The sequence below is a fragment of the Schistocerca serialis genome, chromosome 4 (genome assembly GCF_023864345.2).
Source record: "Schistocerca serialis cubense isolate TAMUIC-IGC-003099 chromosome 4, iqSchSeri2.2, whole genome shotgun sequence".
Lineage (NCBI taxonomy): Eukaryota > Metazoa > Arthropoda > Insecta > Orthoptera > Acrididae > Schistocerca > Schistocerca serialis.
Genome location: NC_064641.1, coordinates 882,947,755 through 882,965,634, shown reverse-complemented (window position 1 = coordinate 882,965,634; position 17,880 = coordinate 882,947,755).

Here is a 17,880-nt window from a genome sequence, read left to right as displayed (position 1 = left end):
GAACGTTTGCCCCATACTTCCGTTACGTAAGATTAAATTACAAGGTGCAATCTTTGGAAAAAGTGTAGATGTACGCCAACAAACCAACTTAGAATTCTTTTGTCAAAGCCACAGCTTCTCTACAAACTTTCTTATTGTTCCATTATTGTCGACGGAAATTATATTGGGAGTAGGCTTTTTGAATGAATTCAAAGCAATCTTAAACTTTCACGATGCTGAAATAAGTTTAGAGAAGGAAGGTAAGTCAATAGCTTTGAAATTTGAAGATTGGCTCTCAAACCATGACGAAGAAATCAATCGGCTTTACCTTCTGTTGGACAACAGTTCGGAATTTTCTACGGAACTAGACACTAACAATCACTCTGCAAGAACTGACAGAGATGATATCGACGGCATATTTGAAATTAATGAGTTAATTCAGAATAAAATTCAAACAATTGAGAATTGTAATGACACTGTAGGCAGGACCTTTTTGAGATTTTACAAGAACATTCCACAGTTTTTACTCATAAAACAGGAACAATCAAGGGATTTCAATACCAATTTCGTGTTCGTGAGCATACTAAATTTTGTGTTAGACCATATGTAATTCCAGCACATTATAGGGACCGTGTTAGAACAGAAATACAATCTATGCTTGACGAGGGCATTATTGAGCCTGCAGTAAGCTCATACAACAATCCATTACATGTTGTTGAGAAGAAAAATGGATCGATCAGGCTTGTCTTAGATTCGAGACAAATCAATACGATCATTATTCCTGAAACAGACAGGCCGCAAACGTTGGAAGAACTTCTTCAAAATTTTAATGGTGTAAAAGTGTTGTCTTCCATTGATCTCAGATCCAGCTTTTATCAGATCGAACTTCATCCAGAATGTAGAAAATACACAGCTTTCCTTTGTTTCGGCGTTTGTTATCAGTTTCGGAAACTTCCCTTTGGTTTGAACATTTCTTCAGCAGCATTCATTCGCGGGCTAAATTCCATATTACCTGAGTTCTTAAAACGTCACATCACCTTATATGTGGACGATATTCTAATAGCAGAAGCTTCATGGGAACTACATAATCGCATCCTCAACAGTTTGTTACGTATTTTTGCAGAATCTGGAATTACAGTTAACTTGGAAAAGTCTGAATTCGGTAGGACAAAGGTGAAGTTTTTGGGACATATTATTTCTTCTGAATGCATTCAGCCGGATCCTGAAAAGTTAGAAGCAATCAGAGCCATTCCAGTTCCATCCACAAAAAGACAAGTCCGCAGTTTTCTAGGTCTCGTAAATTTTTACCGTCGTTTTCTGAATATGCAAATTCTTGTTACACCAAAACTTTGTTCTCTCACTGGAAAAAATACTATTTGGAACTGGGACGAAAAAGCACAATTGGAATTCAATTCTTTGAAAGAAGCGTTACTTCACGCGCCAATCTTAGCTCATCCAGATCTGTCACAAGACTTCTGCCTTAGCACGGTTTCTTCTAAAGTCGGTCTTGGTGCCCATTTATTTCAAGAAGCCATAGAAAATGACACTACCATTCAGAAAACCATTGCTTTTGCTAGCCGAGTGCTAACAAAATCTGAAAAAAATTATTCCGTTACTGAATTAGAAGCTTTAGCTATCATTTGGGCATTTAACAAATTCCGTTTCTTTCTTTCTGGTAAGCACGTAAAAGTATACAGTGATCATCGTGCATTACAATTTCTTATGTCTTCAAAATTAAATCATGACAGGTTAAAACGTTGGGCATTGTTTCTGCAAGAATTCCGCTTCACAATAGTCTACATTCCCGGTAAGGAGAACATTGTTGCGGACGCACTGTCACGCGCACCGGCTGGGCTTGAGAAAAGTACCACAGAAGGCAACCTCGAGAAAAATTTCAGTATTCTTTACATTCAGAAAGTCGCCTTTGAAAACTTCATCACCACATCTTTAAAGGACATTGCTCATGAACAAGATAAAGATCCGATTTGGAAAGACATCAAGAGCAAATGGCATGAAAAGACACACACTCAGATTCGGCATTATTATCTGGTTAGAAACAACATACTGTTCAAACGCTGCACTGTTGATTGCAAGCTATGGGTACTTTGCATTCCAGACGATTTTGTTAATAAGCTCATTTGGTACATTCATTTCAGCTACGCACATTTTGGCCCACGAAAATGTTATCATATTCTTCGAACGACTTGTTATTTTAACAATATGGAAAAGCGAATTCAAAGAGTCTTGTCTATTTGTAAACTTTGTCAAAAGGCGAAACCATCTACTGTCTCACATCGTGCTCCGTTGTTTCCTATCATTCCTTCTAAATTAAAAGAATTTGCTGCTGTTGATCTCTTGGGACCGCTTGTCAGAACATCCAATGGATTTTCGTACGTTCTAGTCGCTGTTGAACTTACTTCAAAATTTGTTTCTTTCACTCCGTTACGTAAAGCCACTGGACGATCTGTATCCAACGCCTTTGTTAAAAATTTCTTACGTGAAGTTGGCCACGTTGCTAAAGTCATTTCAGATAACGGACCGCAATTTAGATCTGCTGTTTGGTCACGCATGCTTCGGAATCATAAAATCAAACCTGTTTTTATTTCATTGTACTCACCACATTGCAACCCGTCTGAACGGATTATGAAAGAAATCAATAAGCTTTGCAGACTTTATTGTCACAGAAAGCATCAGCATTGGGACAGATATCTACAATTATTTCAAAATGTGCTGAATGAAATGCCTCATGATTCCACTGCTTTACCACCTACTCTTGTACTGAAGAATGAAGAACCACCGAACAGAATCAGAGAGCTTGTACCTTTCCCGAATACACGTAAACTTCGACACAAAGACATAATTGATTTGGCTCTTAAAAATATAAAATCTGCAGCAGACAAAAGGAGAGAACTACACGGTAAAGCAAATGCAAAGAAATTATATATTGGTCAGAAAGTTCTCATTAAAGCTCATTCATTGTCACATAAGAAGAAACACTTGAGTCACAAATTCTTTCTAGTTTACAATGGACCTTACAGAATCCAACGTATACCACATGATAATTGCGTTGAAGTTGAAACTCTGCGTACTAGGAAGAGTAAAGGTTTACACCACATTTCACATGTAAAACCGTTTATTGAAAGATAATCTGCTTTTTAACTTTGTCATTGCCATAAAACTTTTCACTTTACATTACTAGTATGCTTGTCAGACTTAGAATCTGTTAACATGCAACAATGTTTGAAGTTAAATATCCAGTCAAGAACCAAGAGAACTTCTTGAAACAGAAATGACGAATGCATTGTTATAGTGAACAGACGTCACAGTGTTATTGTGTGTGTACATTCTTGCTTGTTAGTTGCACGATTATGGAACGACTATAAGGCTTACATACTTAGAACATTTACCAGTACTGCTAATGAGATTTTAATGCAACATTTTGGTTTACTTGAAAATATATTCTGGATTTAAAGTACTTTCAGTGAGATACCAGATGGCACAGTGGTTAGTTTATGTGACAGCTACACGATTTTATCACGACGCTACTAATGAGTGACAATTTACAATGTTGCTTTTGCAGTGTTTCTGTTTTATATCTGCACAGTTTTCTGTTTTATTCTGGAAAGTAAAACAGGTTTTAGTAGTAACTTTTGTGGTATAGCTACAATGAGACTGCCTTTTCCGTAGCACAACAATACGTTACAGCACAGTACTTTCCTCATCACGGCAATAAGCGTAATAACTAAGACATTTATACGCAAAGCATTTCACTTTTGTGTATTATGAGGTAAGTACATTGACTTCTGCAGAACTTAGCTTTCGGAGGACGATAACTACGACACTTCCACACAGATTATGTTGCAACAAGACGCACATTTAGCGCTACAGTACACGTATTTGAGTGATTAATTTTGTACTTAAAACATTTATTTTTAAAGATTTTTGAATTACAAAGAAAGTTTTCCGTGATACATTTCATTTCATTGCTGTAATCTGTAACGCCTGAGGGTATAATTACATTAATCCTCAGGGGGGTACACGCTTACTTTGTGTACCATGTGTATGGCAACCACAAGGAACCCTAGCTAATATGGTATTTGCTTATACAACTTTACACATCGGTACCATAGTTCTCTAACACACAAATTACACAGCTATCTGATCATTTAACTGAGAGATAAACATTTTTTTACTACATCAGTGACACATGTTTACGCAATACACAGTTGGGTAACTTCACACTTATGAAACTGTATTTTGTCTGTACTTTGTAAACTGTTCATATTTTTTGGAATCATTGTGATACTATGAGAGCTTTGAATGATGTATTTGGTAAGGGAGCATGATTTTAAAGTACGTTTGAGGTAGATGACACTATTGAAATGAGCAGAGAATTTATTTTTGGTTTTGAAATTATTACAGAAAGCTACGACGTTTTTGAGATTTGACTGAGGTATTATGATATTATTACGACGACGATGTGTACTATGCTGTTGAGATATGTTTATGATCAATAAGATGATGCTACCGTATATGAGGAATAAGAAGTATGTTGGAAACCAAGAATCGTACTTTAAGAGTTATGAAATGTGCGTAAATGCGTGACTGTATCACAGTGCTGACGAATATTTTATTTGGACACTTATATTTATAGGATTTTCTTTCTACAGATTTGCAACGCTAATTCTTGACCTGCGAAATATCTTTATGTGAGACTGTCACTGTAGCGGAAACTGCTGTCGTAAATATTTCCGTAAGAAAGTTAAGTGACCACCTGCACGTAATGCGTCGCGGGCACCCACCTGGGCGACAGCCGCCCGAAAAAAAGCCATTAGCCTTTCAGTGGCACAGGTAGAATAAAAGAAAGGGGAGGCCATTGTCCTCGCTATTGACATTTCCTTGTTGAAAGCATACTGTGGAGCTCGTAATTTATGATATTTACTAAAATGCCTAATGAAATGATTAGAAACATTTTACATCTATTGTCTTTGTAGCTAAGAGATTGCTCATTTTGTTTAATATCTGGTTTCCAGCTGTGTTGCAGCATTGGTTTCATAAAATAAAATTAAATGCATTTGCTAATGTGAACACTTTCTGTCAACAGATCTATTAAATAATAATTTTGTGATCCACATTCTTCAAAAACGGGGCACTTGGAAAGGAAAGAACGATAAGAAGGGACTAGTAACAGTAACTGCATACATAATATTCTTTTCAAGTACATGGTAATATTTCTTTTACAATAAGTTGTTGTGGTGCACCACTTTAATTACTTAGACATTAAGATGTGTTTATACATTTCCCTTATCTGCATTGTTATCTTTAGTGTACTATTTTTTCTGCTTGAGCTATGTCATGTTTCGATATAAGCTGCTGTTTGCCAGGCATAGTGCTACTGAACTTTAATTTGTGTTACTCTGCTAAGCCAGATTTTTTTTTTTTTTTTGCTGCACATTGCCTCATATTAGTTGTAATGTTGAATTGCTTGGTAATTTAGATTTACTGTAGCTTGCTTTGCGATTTTCCATTTTTTTGGTCATTGCTGTTTGTGTTACTTATTTTGTGCTGCTGCATTGCCTCGTCCCTTAGTTTAGCATCTGAGCTCAGTAGATTTAAGTTAGCTTAAGAGGGGGTAGCCTCTAAGAGAATGAGTTGTGATGAATTGGAAGAAATGCATTGAGAATTTATACGAAAAGAAGTACAGAAAACAGGTTTAGGTAGGATTTTCTTGGAAATAAATGTTGAGGTAAGAAATCTGTGAACATATAAATACAGAAAGCATGCTTAGATAGAATTTTTTTGGTGGAAACAAAGGATGAAATAAGAGGAAAGATATATAAAGTTTTGGGTTGGACTGCAGTACCACATGTTACAGTGAAAACGAACCCTGTCCTTTCCTATTGGTGTTATCCCACTATATGTTTGTGTACCCTTGTGTATTTGTTTTCTTCCTGTCTCTGTGTACTGTTTCATAGAACTTTTTTCTCTTCTAATACTAAGTTACATTCACTATGATGAGGAATACTGTTATCCTCAAATACAATTGGCATTAATAATGTGTTATTTACTTTGTAAAGATGTTAGACATTATTAATTCTGTTCTGTTTAATGCTCATGTGTGAAGTTGATGTTTCAAAAGTTATTGTGATCTTTTATGTATGTACTCATGTCATAATTCCACTGATGTATATGTTAGTTTGATTCTGTTGTAAGGCCTGTACTACAAATGTTATCTGTATTGTTATGTTCTTTAATGATGTATTTTGTACCTTTGTAATTGTATTCTTATGTTATAAAATTGTAATTGTCACCAGTTCATCATATTATTAACTTGTAAGCATTCATTTCACTGCACACATTTCCGTTGGTCATAGTATATGGACAATATGTGAGAAGTAGGGACTGTTAGTGTTTGCACGTGTGTTAATAATTCAGCAAGGGACTGGATAACAGCATTGTTGGTTCTAAGGACAGTTCCGAAAACTTTGTGAGTGCACAAGTGGTGGTTTATGGACTTGCTATATTATCCGCAAGACTCTTCAATGGTGATTGTGCACCTGCACAGTCACAACAGATGGCTGCTGGCTATCTCTACAAGGACTACAGTGGGTCTACATCTTTGATGATCCATCAATACCATTATTTCTACAAGGACTGCAGTGGGTCTGCACCTCTGGTGGCCCACCAATACCGTAATCTCTACCAGGACTACAGTGGGTCTGCTCTGTGATGACCTACCTACCAATACTCTTCAAAATTTCGACTGACTCTGCTGTGGGTTTGCTCTGTTGTGGCCCATTACCTGTATGCATGTCAAGAGTCAGCACTGTCTTTCCGTTGGAAGGACAACACTACTTCTTCAAGACTGCATGGAAATCCACTACTTCTGTGTGCATTTTCTTTTACTGCTCAGACTTTGAGAAAAACTCTGCATTTTTACTGTGATGAACAATCTGGACTGTCTTTATAGACTGTGAGAAAATTTGAGCTTTTGACCAACATAGTATCAATAAGTGTGTGCATTGGATTTCTTTGTTATTGTAATTATGAAAATTTTTTTCAAATCTGTATTGGCCACTGCCCAATCCAATTTGTAAAATTTTTTGTGGGGAGCATGGGGGCTATGTAAGTAGACTGTTTAGGTTTTTTTATTGGGAACGCCACCTCTGTATGAAAATAACTGGCTGTGCTGTGTGCAGTCTGTGGCTGCTTTGCATTGTTGTAATACTCGCCATTGTAGTGTTAGGCAGCTGGCTGTGAACAGCGCATAGCGTTGCGCAGTTGGAGGTGAGCCGCCAGCAGTGGTGAATGTGGGGAGAGAGATGGCGGAGTTTTGAAATTTGTCATGAACTGCTATATTTATATATGATGATATCAAGGTAATACATTGTTTGTTCTCTATTAATATCTTTGATTTGCTAACTATCCCTATCAGTAGTTAGTGCCTTCCATAGTTTGAATCTTTTATTTAGCTGGCAGTAGTGGCGCTCGCTGTATTGCAGTAGCTTGAGCAGCGAAGATTTTTGTGAGGTAAGTGATTTGTGAAAGGTATAGTTTAATGTTAGTCAGGGCCATTCTTTTGTAGGGAATTTTGAAAGTCAGATTGCGTTGCGCTAACAAAATATTGTGTGTCAGTTTAAGCACAGTCATGTATAATTGTTCAAAAGGGGACGTTTCAATATATATATATATATATATATATATCACCGGTTGTCATAAGATATATATATATATATATATATATACATATCACCGGTTGTCATAAGATATATATATATATATATATATATATATATATATATATATATATATATATATATATATATATATATATATATATATATATATATATATATATATATATATATATATATATATATATATATATATATATATATATATATATATATATATATAAAGAGAATTTAAATAAAAAGAAATAAATCAGTTTATATTTGGACATTTGTTTTAATATTGATCACTGTTCCGTTAAAATTTCAGCATATTAAACTTGATTCATAACTAAACTGGTGCCTTATTTAGGGTTGTGTAAATGTGAGTTTGTAATCTTACGGAACACATCAAATATGGAGCCAAGATTGGTAGACTGCATACAACACTGCATTCATAAAATAACACACGAAGAACGTTGAAACATATACAAGAAGAAATTAACCACAACCAACCGATTCAATTTTCACCCAAAGAAGTTACGGTCGTAGCGCAATCCTGTCCGTCATGAAATTACCACACACTGGTATACTAAATTCATACTAATTGTCTGTGAAATCTTCACGAAAAGAATAGCTGAGGGTTACTTTGATGATTACACCACATGCTTCACGTGGTCAACTTGATTTACACAAAGAGTGTAACTCCACAATAATTTTGATAATTAAAATAAATTACACTGAAATGCAATTTACAAAATAAAAACCTCGAACTGGTTACCATCGTCATACTATTATCCTGATGGGTCAAACAATTATATAAGCACGTGGTACTGGTCTCACAAAGTACACCCCACGTGGGTTGAACATAAAGAAAAGTTGCTGTATTGAAACATATTGTCAAGACGAGAGGTTATAATCCCACGCACATTCACATTGAAGATTGATGATCTTAGTTAGTGTTACGGATCATCAACATGTGGTTCCACTTTGCTGACAAAGTTGTGACAAAGCAACTACTGGAAGATATTCTGAACTTCACACTCGAATTACACTGCATTGCAATTTAAAATAACATAAGATATTTTAGATATAAACAAAGGTGATTAAATTTTCAGTTAGACTGAACTTAAGAAATCCATTGTCCTACGGACTTAGCAGAGACGCGCTTAGCCGGAGATCTTACCACTTCAGACGCTCTTCGCGGACAGACTGGTGTGGGGCCCTACCGAGGGTGCCTCACAGATATAATCGGAAGTGACCAGAGAGACAGCTTCCTATACCAACATGACAAGGGACAGAAGGACCAGATCAAGAATAGAAACCTCTTTACTTTTAGAGAGCGTAGCTACCTATTCGGACGTTGGTCCTACTGTTCTCTAGCAGACAGGCTTGTCTGCTACCATCAAGCATGCAACTAGAAATACATTTGCTCGTTCATCTTTTCACACAGAAGGGAAGGGGGATGACAGTATCTTATTATATACAGTATATAAAAGAAAGCGGATGTAGGTTCCATATGAGACTATGTGACATGAATTACATATAAACTGTGATTTAAAGTGTAGTAGTGCGGCAGATCGTTCTTATTTATGTGTAAAAGTAACACGTTCCACTGCTCAGTCTCCTCCCAGATAGAAACACTACAGTAAGTTTAGAAGTGTAATGTATGCTGTAAATGACAACATATTTAAGAAATTAACATGAAAGGAATCCAACAGAGACCTTTCAACAATTAGCTTATCTTTTGCAGACGACAACATCCTTTTTATCTAGGATACCTCCTGATATCGTGCCAGGCCTCCTCCTACCCGGCGTAGTGCAGCAACTCGACGCAGCATGGATTCAACAAGTCGCCGGAAGTCCCCTACAGAGATATTGACCCATGCTCCCTCTGCAGCTGTCCACAATTGCGAAAGTGTTGCCGGTGCACGATTTTGTGCACTAACTGGCTACTCGATATCCTATAAATGTTCGATGGGACTAATGTCAGGTTATCTGGGTGTCCGGGACGTTCTTTAAAGCAATCGCGAACAACTGTGGCCAGGTGATCGGCGCATTGTAGTCCATAAAAATTCCATCGTTTCCTGGGAACATAAAGTCCATGAATGGCTGCAAATGGTCTCCAAGTAGGCAAACATAACAATTCCCAGTCAATGATCGGATTAGTTGGTCCAGAGGACCATTCCGTGTAAACAAAGCCCATACCTTTGTGCAGCCATCACCAGCCTACACAGTGCCCTGCTGGCAACGTGGGTCCATCGCTTCGTGTGCCACACTCGAACCCTAATATGAGGTCTTACCAGCTGAAATCAGCACTTATCTGACCAGAGTACGGTTTTCGAGTCGTCTAGAGTACAAACGATACGGTCACGAGCCTAGGAGAGGAACTGCAGGCGATGTCGTGCTGTTAGCAAAGGCCTTCGCATCTGTCGTCTGCTGCCATAGCCCAATAGCACCAAAATTCACCGCACATTCGTCGTGCGTCAAACATTGATTTCACACAGTGTTGCTTGTTTGTTAGTACTGACAACTCTCCGCGAACTCATCTGGTCTCTGTCGTTAAGCGAGGGGCATCAGTCACAGCGTCGTCCTTGGTGAGACGTAATACTTGAAATTTGGTATTTCCGAAATGGAATGCCGCATGCGTATAGCCCCAACTATCATCCCATGTTCAAAGAGTATATATGACGGTAGTATCTGTTCCCGAAAGAACAGCTACCGTTGATGACCATGCAGCTTTCCTAGAATGAAATGATAATTAAATGGACACCCTAGCTGCAAACAGGCATTGATATAATTCAATAGGGACATGTTGAAAATGTGTGCCCCGACCGGGACTCGATCCCGGGATGTCCTTCTTACATGGCAGACGCTCTATCTATCTGAGGGCACAGAGGATAGTGCACCTGCAGGGACTTATTCTTCCACGCTCCCCAAGAGACCCACATTCCCAACATGTCCACACCACTGCATTCGTAGGGCGCCTAATAGATGTTTGCCCATCTTACTCATTACTCGCGGCAGATTAATCTTTCGCAAAAAGATACTACCGTGATATATAGTTAAAATATGGCTTCCCAGCCATTGACCTTCTTGTGCGAACGCACACACTATGCCCGAACTCGTACGGAACTTGGTAGATTAATCTGCCACGAGTAATAAGTATGATGGGCAAACATCTATCAGGCGCACTACGAATGTAGTGGTGTGGACATGTTGGGAATGTGGGTCTCACGGGGAGTGTCCAAGAGATAAGTCCCTGCAGGTGAACAATTGTCTGTGCCCTCGGTGGCTCAGATGGATAGAGCGTCTGCCATGTAAGCAGGAGATCCTGGGTTCGAGTCCTGGTCGGGGAGCCCATTTTAACATGTCCGCAATGAAGTATGTCACGCCTGTTTGCAGCTAGGGTGTCCATTTAATTATCATTTTGTTCAAAGAGTGTTAATTTCCATCCTGCAGCCATAATCACGTCGGAAACCTCTATTTACGATTTTACACAGACTACGCGAAAGAACTTGCCCCCCTTCTTGCGGCGGTGTACCGTAGGTCTCTAGAAGAGCGCAGCGTTCCAAAGGATTGGAAAAGGGCACAGGTCATCCCCGTTTTCAAGAAGGGACGTCGAACAGATGTGCAGAACTATAGACCTATATCTCTAACGTCGATCAGTTGTAGAATTTTGGAACACGTATTATGTTCGAGTATAATGACTTTTCTGGAGACTAGAAATCTACTCTGTAGGAATCAGCATGAGTTTCGAATAAGACGGTCGTGTGAAACCCAGCTCGCGCTATTCGTCCACGAGACTCAGAGGGCCTTAGACACTGGTTCACATGTAGATGCCGTGTGTCTTGACTTCCGCAAGGCGTTCGATACAGTTCCCCACAGTCGTTTAATGAACAAAGTAAGAGCATATGGACTATCAGACCAATTGTGTGATTGGATTGAAGAGTTCCTAGATAACAGAACGCAGCATGTCATTCCCAATGGAGAGGAGTCTTCCTAAGTGAGAGTGATTTCAGGTGTGCCGCAGGGGAGTGTCATAGGACCGTTGCTATTCACAATATACATAAATGACCTTGTGGATGACATCGGAAGTTCACTGAGGCTTTTTGCAGATGATGCTGTGGTGTATCGAGAGGTTGTAATAATGGAAAATTGTACTGAAATACAGGAGGATCTGCAGCGGATTGACGCATGGTGCAGGGAATGGCAATTGAATCTCAATGTAGACAAGTGTAATGTGCTGCGAATACATAGAAAGATAGATCCCTTATCATTTAGCTACAAAATAGCAGGTCAGCAACTGGAAGCAGTTAATTCCATAAATTATCTGGGAGTACGCATTAGGAGTGATTTAAAATGGAATGTTCATATAAAGTTGATCGTCGGTAAAGCAGATGCCAGACTGAGATTCGTTGGAAGAATTCTAAGGAAAAGCAATCCGAAAACAAAGGAAGTAGGTTACAGTACGCTTGTTCGCCCACTGTTTGAATACTGCTCGGCAGTGTGGGATCCGTCCCAGATAGGGTTGATAGAAGAGATAGAGAAGATCCAACGGAGAGCAGCGCGCTTCGTTACTGGATCATTTAGCAATCGAGAAAGTGTTACGGAGATGATAAATAAACTCCAGTGGAAGACTCTGCAGGAGAGACGCTCAGTAGCTCGGTACGGGCTTTTGTTAAAGTTTCGAGAACATACCTTCACCGAAGAGTCAAGCAGTATATTGCTTCCTCCTACGTATATGTCGCGAAGAGACCATGAGGATAAAATCAGAGAGATTAGAGCCCACACAGAAGCATACCGGCAATCCTTCTTTCCACAAACAATACGAGACTGGAATAGAAGGGAGAACCGCTAGAGGTACTCAGGGTACCCTCCGCCACACACCGTCAGATGGCTTGCGGAGTATGGATGTAGATGTAGAGATGTAGATGTATGAATCACCCGACAACTCCGCCAACTCACTGCCCTTGTATACCCTGTGCACGAGACAATGCTACCATCTGTATACGTGCATATCGCTATCCCATGACTTCGTCAGCTCAGAGTACGGGGAAATGTAGAGTTTCATATAGACTAGCGACTGCAGTAGCCGTTTTACACAAATGCATGTCACTGGCAGAAGTGACAAGTTTGATCGTCTTGTGAGAGTAAGGCGAGTAGAGGTAGTAGCGTAAAATACCTGATGCACACACAACACAAACACAACGCTACGCTGCACAAGTACCTAACCTTTCACCTCTACATTCGCTGTGGGACAAAAAGAAAAAGACGCACAACAAAGGAATCATCCGAATGGGACCTAAATTGGTACATATGATGTACACGTACAGACAAACATATGAGTACAGTTTCATTAAAAATTGATGATTTATTCTGGAGAGAGGCTTCACAAAAGGAGGTAGCCAGTCAGTTGGCCCACCTCTGACCTCATGCTAGAAGTTATCAGCCTTGGCATTGAGAGTTGTTGGATGTCCTCCTGAGGGATATCGTGCCAGATTCTGTCCAACTGATTCTTTAGATCGTCAAAATCCAGAGTTGGTTGGAGGACACTGCCCTTAATGCTCCAAACGTCCCCAATTGGGAAGAAATCCGGCGACCCTGCTGGCCGAGGTAGGGTTTGATAAGCAATAGAAACTCTCGCCGTGTTCAAGCGGGCATCGTCATGCTGAAATATAAGCCCAGGATGTCTTGCCAAAGGACAAAGAAACCGGACGTAGAATATAGTCGACATGTGGCGGTGCCGCAAGGGTGAAGCTGACGACAAGCAAAGGAGTCCTGCTGTTCAACGATATGACACCTCCTGCCTGTCGGGTCTTATGACGGACGATAATCAGGCTGGTTTCCCAGTGCTATCTGGGGGGTTTCCGCTGTTCGTCGGTGCTCATTTCGAAGCAGGAATCATCTCGGAAGACAGTTACACTCCAGTCAATGAAACTCCAGGCGAAAGACGTGTCTGGAGACACCACGTACAGCGGCGGTATACCAACCTGACTGTATCCAGCCATACGATCCGACATCCAGAAGTGATGGGGTGCCCTTTCTTTGCTTAGCAGGATCCTTTTGGTTGTCATCCGCCGCACCCTTACATCACTTTGACTATATTCTACGCCCCGTTTCTTTGTCCTTCATGGCGAGGAATCCTGCCCTATATTTCAGCGACCACACGCTGAGAAAGTTTCTACTGCTTGTCTTCCTATTTCTGAAACCCTACCTTGGCCTCAGTTGAAAACTTTTGGAGCATTGTGGTCAGGGTCTTCGGGATTTCGAATATCTAACGCACAATCTGGACAGAATCTTGCGCGATATCCCTCAGGTCGTCTAACAACTCTTCCAGTCAATACCAAGCCGAATAGTTGCCCGTACCAGGGTCACAGGTGGAACAAACGCGTTACTGACTTGCTAAATTTGTAAAACTCGTACTTTTGAATAAATCATCATTTTCCGGACATTATAATCATTTGTTTGCCTGTACATATACGTCACATCTACCGATTTCCGACCCATTCAGATAATTTCTTCATGGTCCGTCTTTTTCTTTTTTTTTTTTGAATTAGACTGCATTGCGTTTGTTGACAGCTGACGAGCAGTTGCGCAAGGGACCGAAATTACATCCAGCAGAAAGGTCTACACCGTGCTGTGAACAAGAGGGAGAGTAACAATGTACTTAAATTTATAAGTGTGCAGACTAATAGGCATAAATGTGCTAAGCCGACAATCCAACATAAATGTCATTCGCTGCACCTTCGTACCATAATATCATAATAATAATTCGTATAATGCTGAAACTCGAATATAATGAGTTCCCTGGAGAGAAAAACTTCTGTCCATAAACTAGCGTGTTTCATATAGCAACCCTAGTGCGAAAAGCAACATTGCGTTTTACACACGTTATCCTGCGAAATATGGATGCAAGCAAATAGGCAGATTTTACCTCGATTTCCACGAATCTTTTCCCCTGCCCTCTCTACCTTCTTGTCTGAATTAAACAAAAGGGTTTACCCAAGTTCGTGGCTATCGGACGAGTGAACCTGGTTCCGTTCATAAGTTACACTGGCAGCAATTAATTGACCCATGTGCCTAGACCAACCTGTGCAGTTACTTTTATGATTAGAGAGCTACACTGAAGAGCTAAAGAAACTGCTATACCTGCCTAATATCGTGTAGGGCCCCTGCGAGCACGCAGAATTGCAGCAACACAGCGTGGCATGGACTCGATTAATGTTTGCAGCAGTGTTGGAGGGAACTGACACCATGAATACTGCATAGCTCTCCATAAATCCGTAAGACTACGAGGGGGTGGAGATCTCTTCTGAACAACACGTTTCAGGACATCCCAGATATGCTCAATAATGTTCATCTCTGGGGAGTTTGGTGGCCGTTGGAAGTGTTTAAACTCAGAAGAGTGTTCCTGGAGCCACTCTGTAGCAATTCTGGAAGTGTGGGGTGTCGCACTGTCCTGCTGGAATTACCCGAGTACGTCGGAATCCACAATGGACGTGAATGGGTGCAGGTGATCAGACAGGATCTAGACGTATCAGGTGTTCCATGTCACTCCAACTGCACATACCCCACACCATTACAGAGTCTCCACCAACTTAAACAGTCCCCTGCCCAAATGCTGGGTCCATGGATTGATGAGGTTGTCTCCATACCCTTACACATCCATCCGCTCGACATAATTTGAAACGAGACTCGTCCGACCAGGCAACATGTTTCCAATCATCAACAGTCCAATGTCGGTGTTGACGGGCCCAGGTGAGGCGTAAAGCTTTGTGTCGTGTAGCCATCAAAGGATGTACAAGTGGGTCTTCAGCTCCGGAAGCCCATATCGATGATGTTTCATTGAATGGTTCGCACGCTGACACTTGTTGGTGGCCCAGCATTGAAATCTGCAGCAATTTGCGGAAGAGTGGCACTTCTGTCACGTTGAACGCTTCTCTTCAGTTGTCGTTGGTCTCGTTCTTGCAGTATCTTCTTCCGGCCGCAGCGATGTCGGAGATTTGATGTTTTACCGGACTCCTGATTTTCATGGTACACTTGTGAAATGGTCGTACGAGAAAATTGCGACTTCATCGCTGCCTGGGAGAAGCTGTGTCCCTTTGCTCGTTCGTCGACTACAACGCCACGTTCAGACTCACTTAAATCTTGATCACCTGCCAGTACCCCACCTAACAACAGCGCCAGATACTTGTTTCACATAGGCGTTACCGACAGCAGCGCCGTATTCTGCTTGTTTACAATTGAATACGCGTACCTATACCAGTTTGTTTGGCGCTTCAGTTTCTTGATATTATAAGAGTACCCCAACATTAAACATAGTTTACTATTTCGTTTGTAGCCAGTTTACAATGCCCCGTCTGATTATCTCAAGTGAGCAGCACTCAGCTGGCTTTAACATAGCTGTCCTATATGATCAAATTTCTAACTTTACGATCCTTGAATTATTTTGTTACTTTACGAATTGTTAAACATTTATACACAGTTATAAGTATCGGCAACTGTAGGGGAAACCACACAACCCGCGCGCTTTCGCGTCATGAAAGTGAGTAATTCGTTGACGAATGGCTGAGGATGTAGGTTGGGCTACCACAAATTTTCCAGTGTCCTGGTGTGTTGGTAAGGGACAAAAGTAACCTCTGGGGTGCCCCAGGGAAATCTGAAGGCTCGATCACCCTGTGCAGGTGACCATAGAGTACTGGCGGCCGCATCCCAACTTCGCAATCTTATGAAGTAATTTCGCATCGAGCAAAGTTCTTAGGTAATAACTTGATGCACTGTTCTTTGAATACCAGGGACCGATACAGAGTGACTGCTAGACATATTTGATTCTAGTTACGGGGTTCTTCGATTCCATCGAAAGTTGTTAAGTGGCTTCTTTTGTGTTTATTACTCAGATGGAAAGCGCAAACCTCAGTTTTATTAGGGTTGCCATGAAGTCTCCAGTTAAGGGGAGTTATCACTCAGTTTTGTCAGATAACTTGTCAGAACAGTTTCACAGAGAATAAAATCTTTACTCTGGAGAACTAATGCTATGATGCCTGCATACTGAGTTTTCTTGGAGTTTGTGTCTTGCATGTTACGGATATACAGCTTAAGCAGAATGGGGGCCACAGTTGATCCCAGAATTGAAACAATCAGTTGATGGTTTGCAGACACAGCATCACTGTTACAGTCGTTTACGAAAGCCACGTCATAGATGTTGACCACTAATTGGATCGTGTATACGATTGGAGTTCACCCCCGCAGCGTCAGTTAAGGCCTGAAGACGGTATATTGAGTCTTCGAAACTGTAAGTTTCCTTTAATTTACGTCTATGGTCACAAGCTTTTTGGTAACAGGTTACCGGTTTCGGTCTATAATGAACATCATCAAATCTGAACAGATCAGATCTGATGGCTGCAGTACATTAGGACTTTGTTTTCATAAAACAGATCTGATGATGGTCATTATAGACCGAAACCGGTAATCTGTTAACAAAAGGTTTGTGGCCATAGACGTAAATTGAAGGAAACTTATTGTATATACGGGTCACTGTTTTATTCGCGACAATGTTTGTGGAAAATCTTCGAAACTGGTTGCTACATAATAAAATAACATCGAAAGAACGGCCGCAGGTGTTTCATTTTATTACGCAAGTGAAAGGCCAAAGTCCCACAAACCTTCGGCCAGAAGGATGAACATACAGAAACTGAAGTAAATCTTGTTGTACCGGTAGAAAACTGCCAACTGAGAAAACTGTTGAGGTCTGGTACCATGATACTGAATCGGGTACATTGAAAAACTTGTCGAGTTCAAGCCCTTAAAGAGAGACGACGTGCCCATATAAAACGTAAATTTTAATTTAATATGTTCTGTACAGCTTTGTCTAAAAATTCCAGTAAACCAGTAAAATATAATCTCTTTGTTGTTTTTTCTCTTTTGACATACATTAAGTAAGATTTGTAGGTGGGGATATTGTCGTGGGACCTACTGTGTACAAGTCAAATGGTTCTACTAAGAAAAATGTCGGTGGTATAGGAACGAGTTGGACATGGCCACTGGGCAGTTATTGAAAATTTCTGTTGTTGAAAAATGGGCAGTTTTCTGGACCTAAGTAAAAGACTTTAAGTGTTTATGTGGACTTTTCAGATTCCCAGAACTGATTCCACAAACTGAGCTTTTGTTTTGTAGAAATGACTAATTATGGAATACATATACTGCAAAGCAGTACCTAGTATTCCCACTT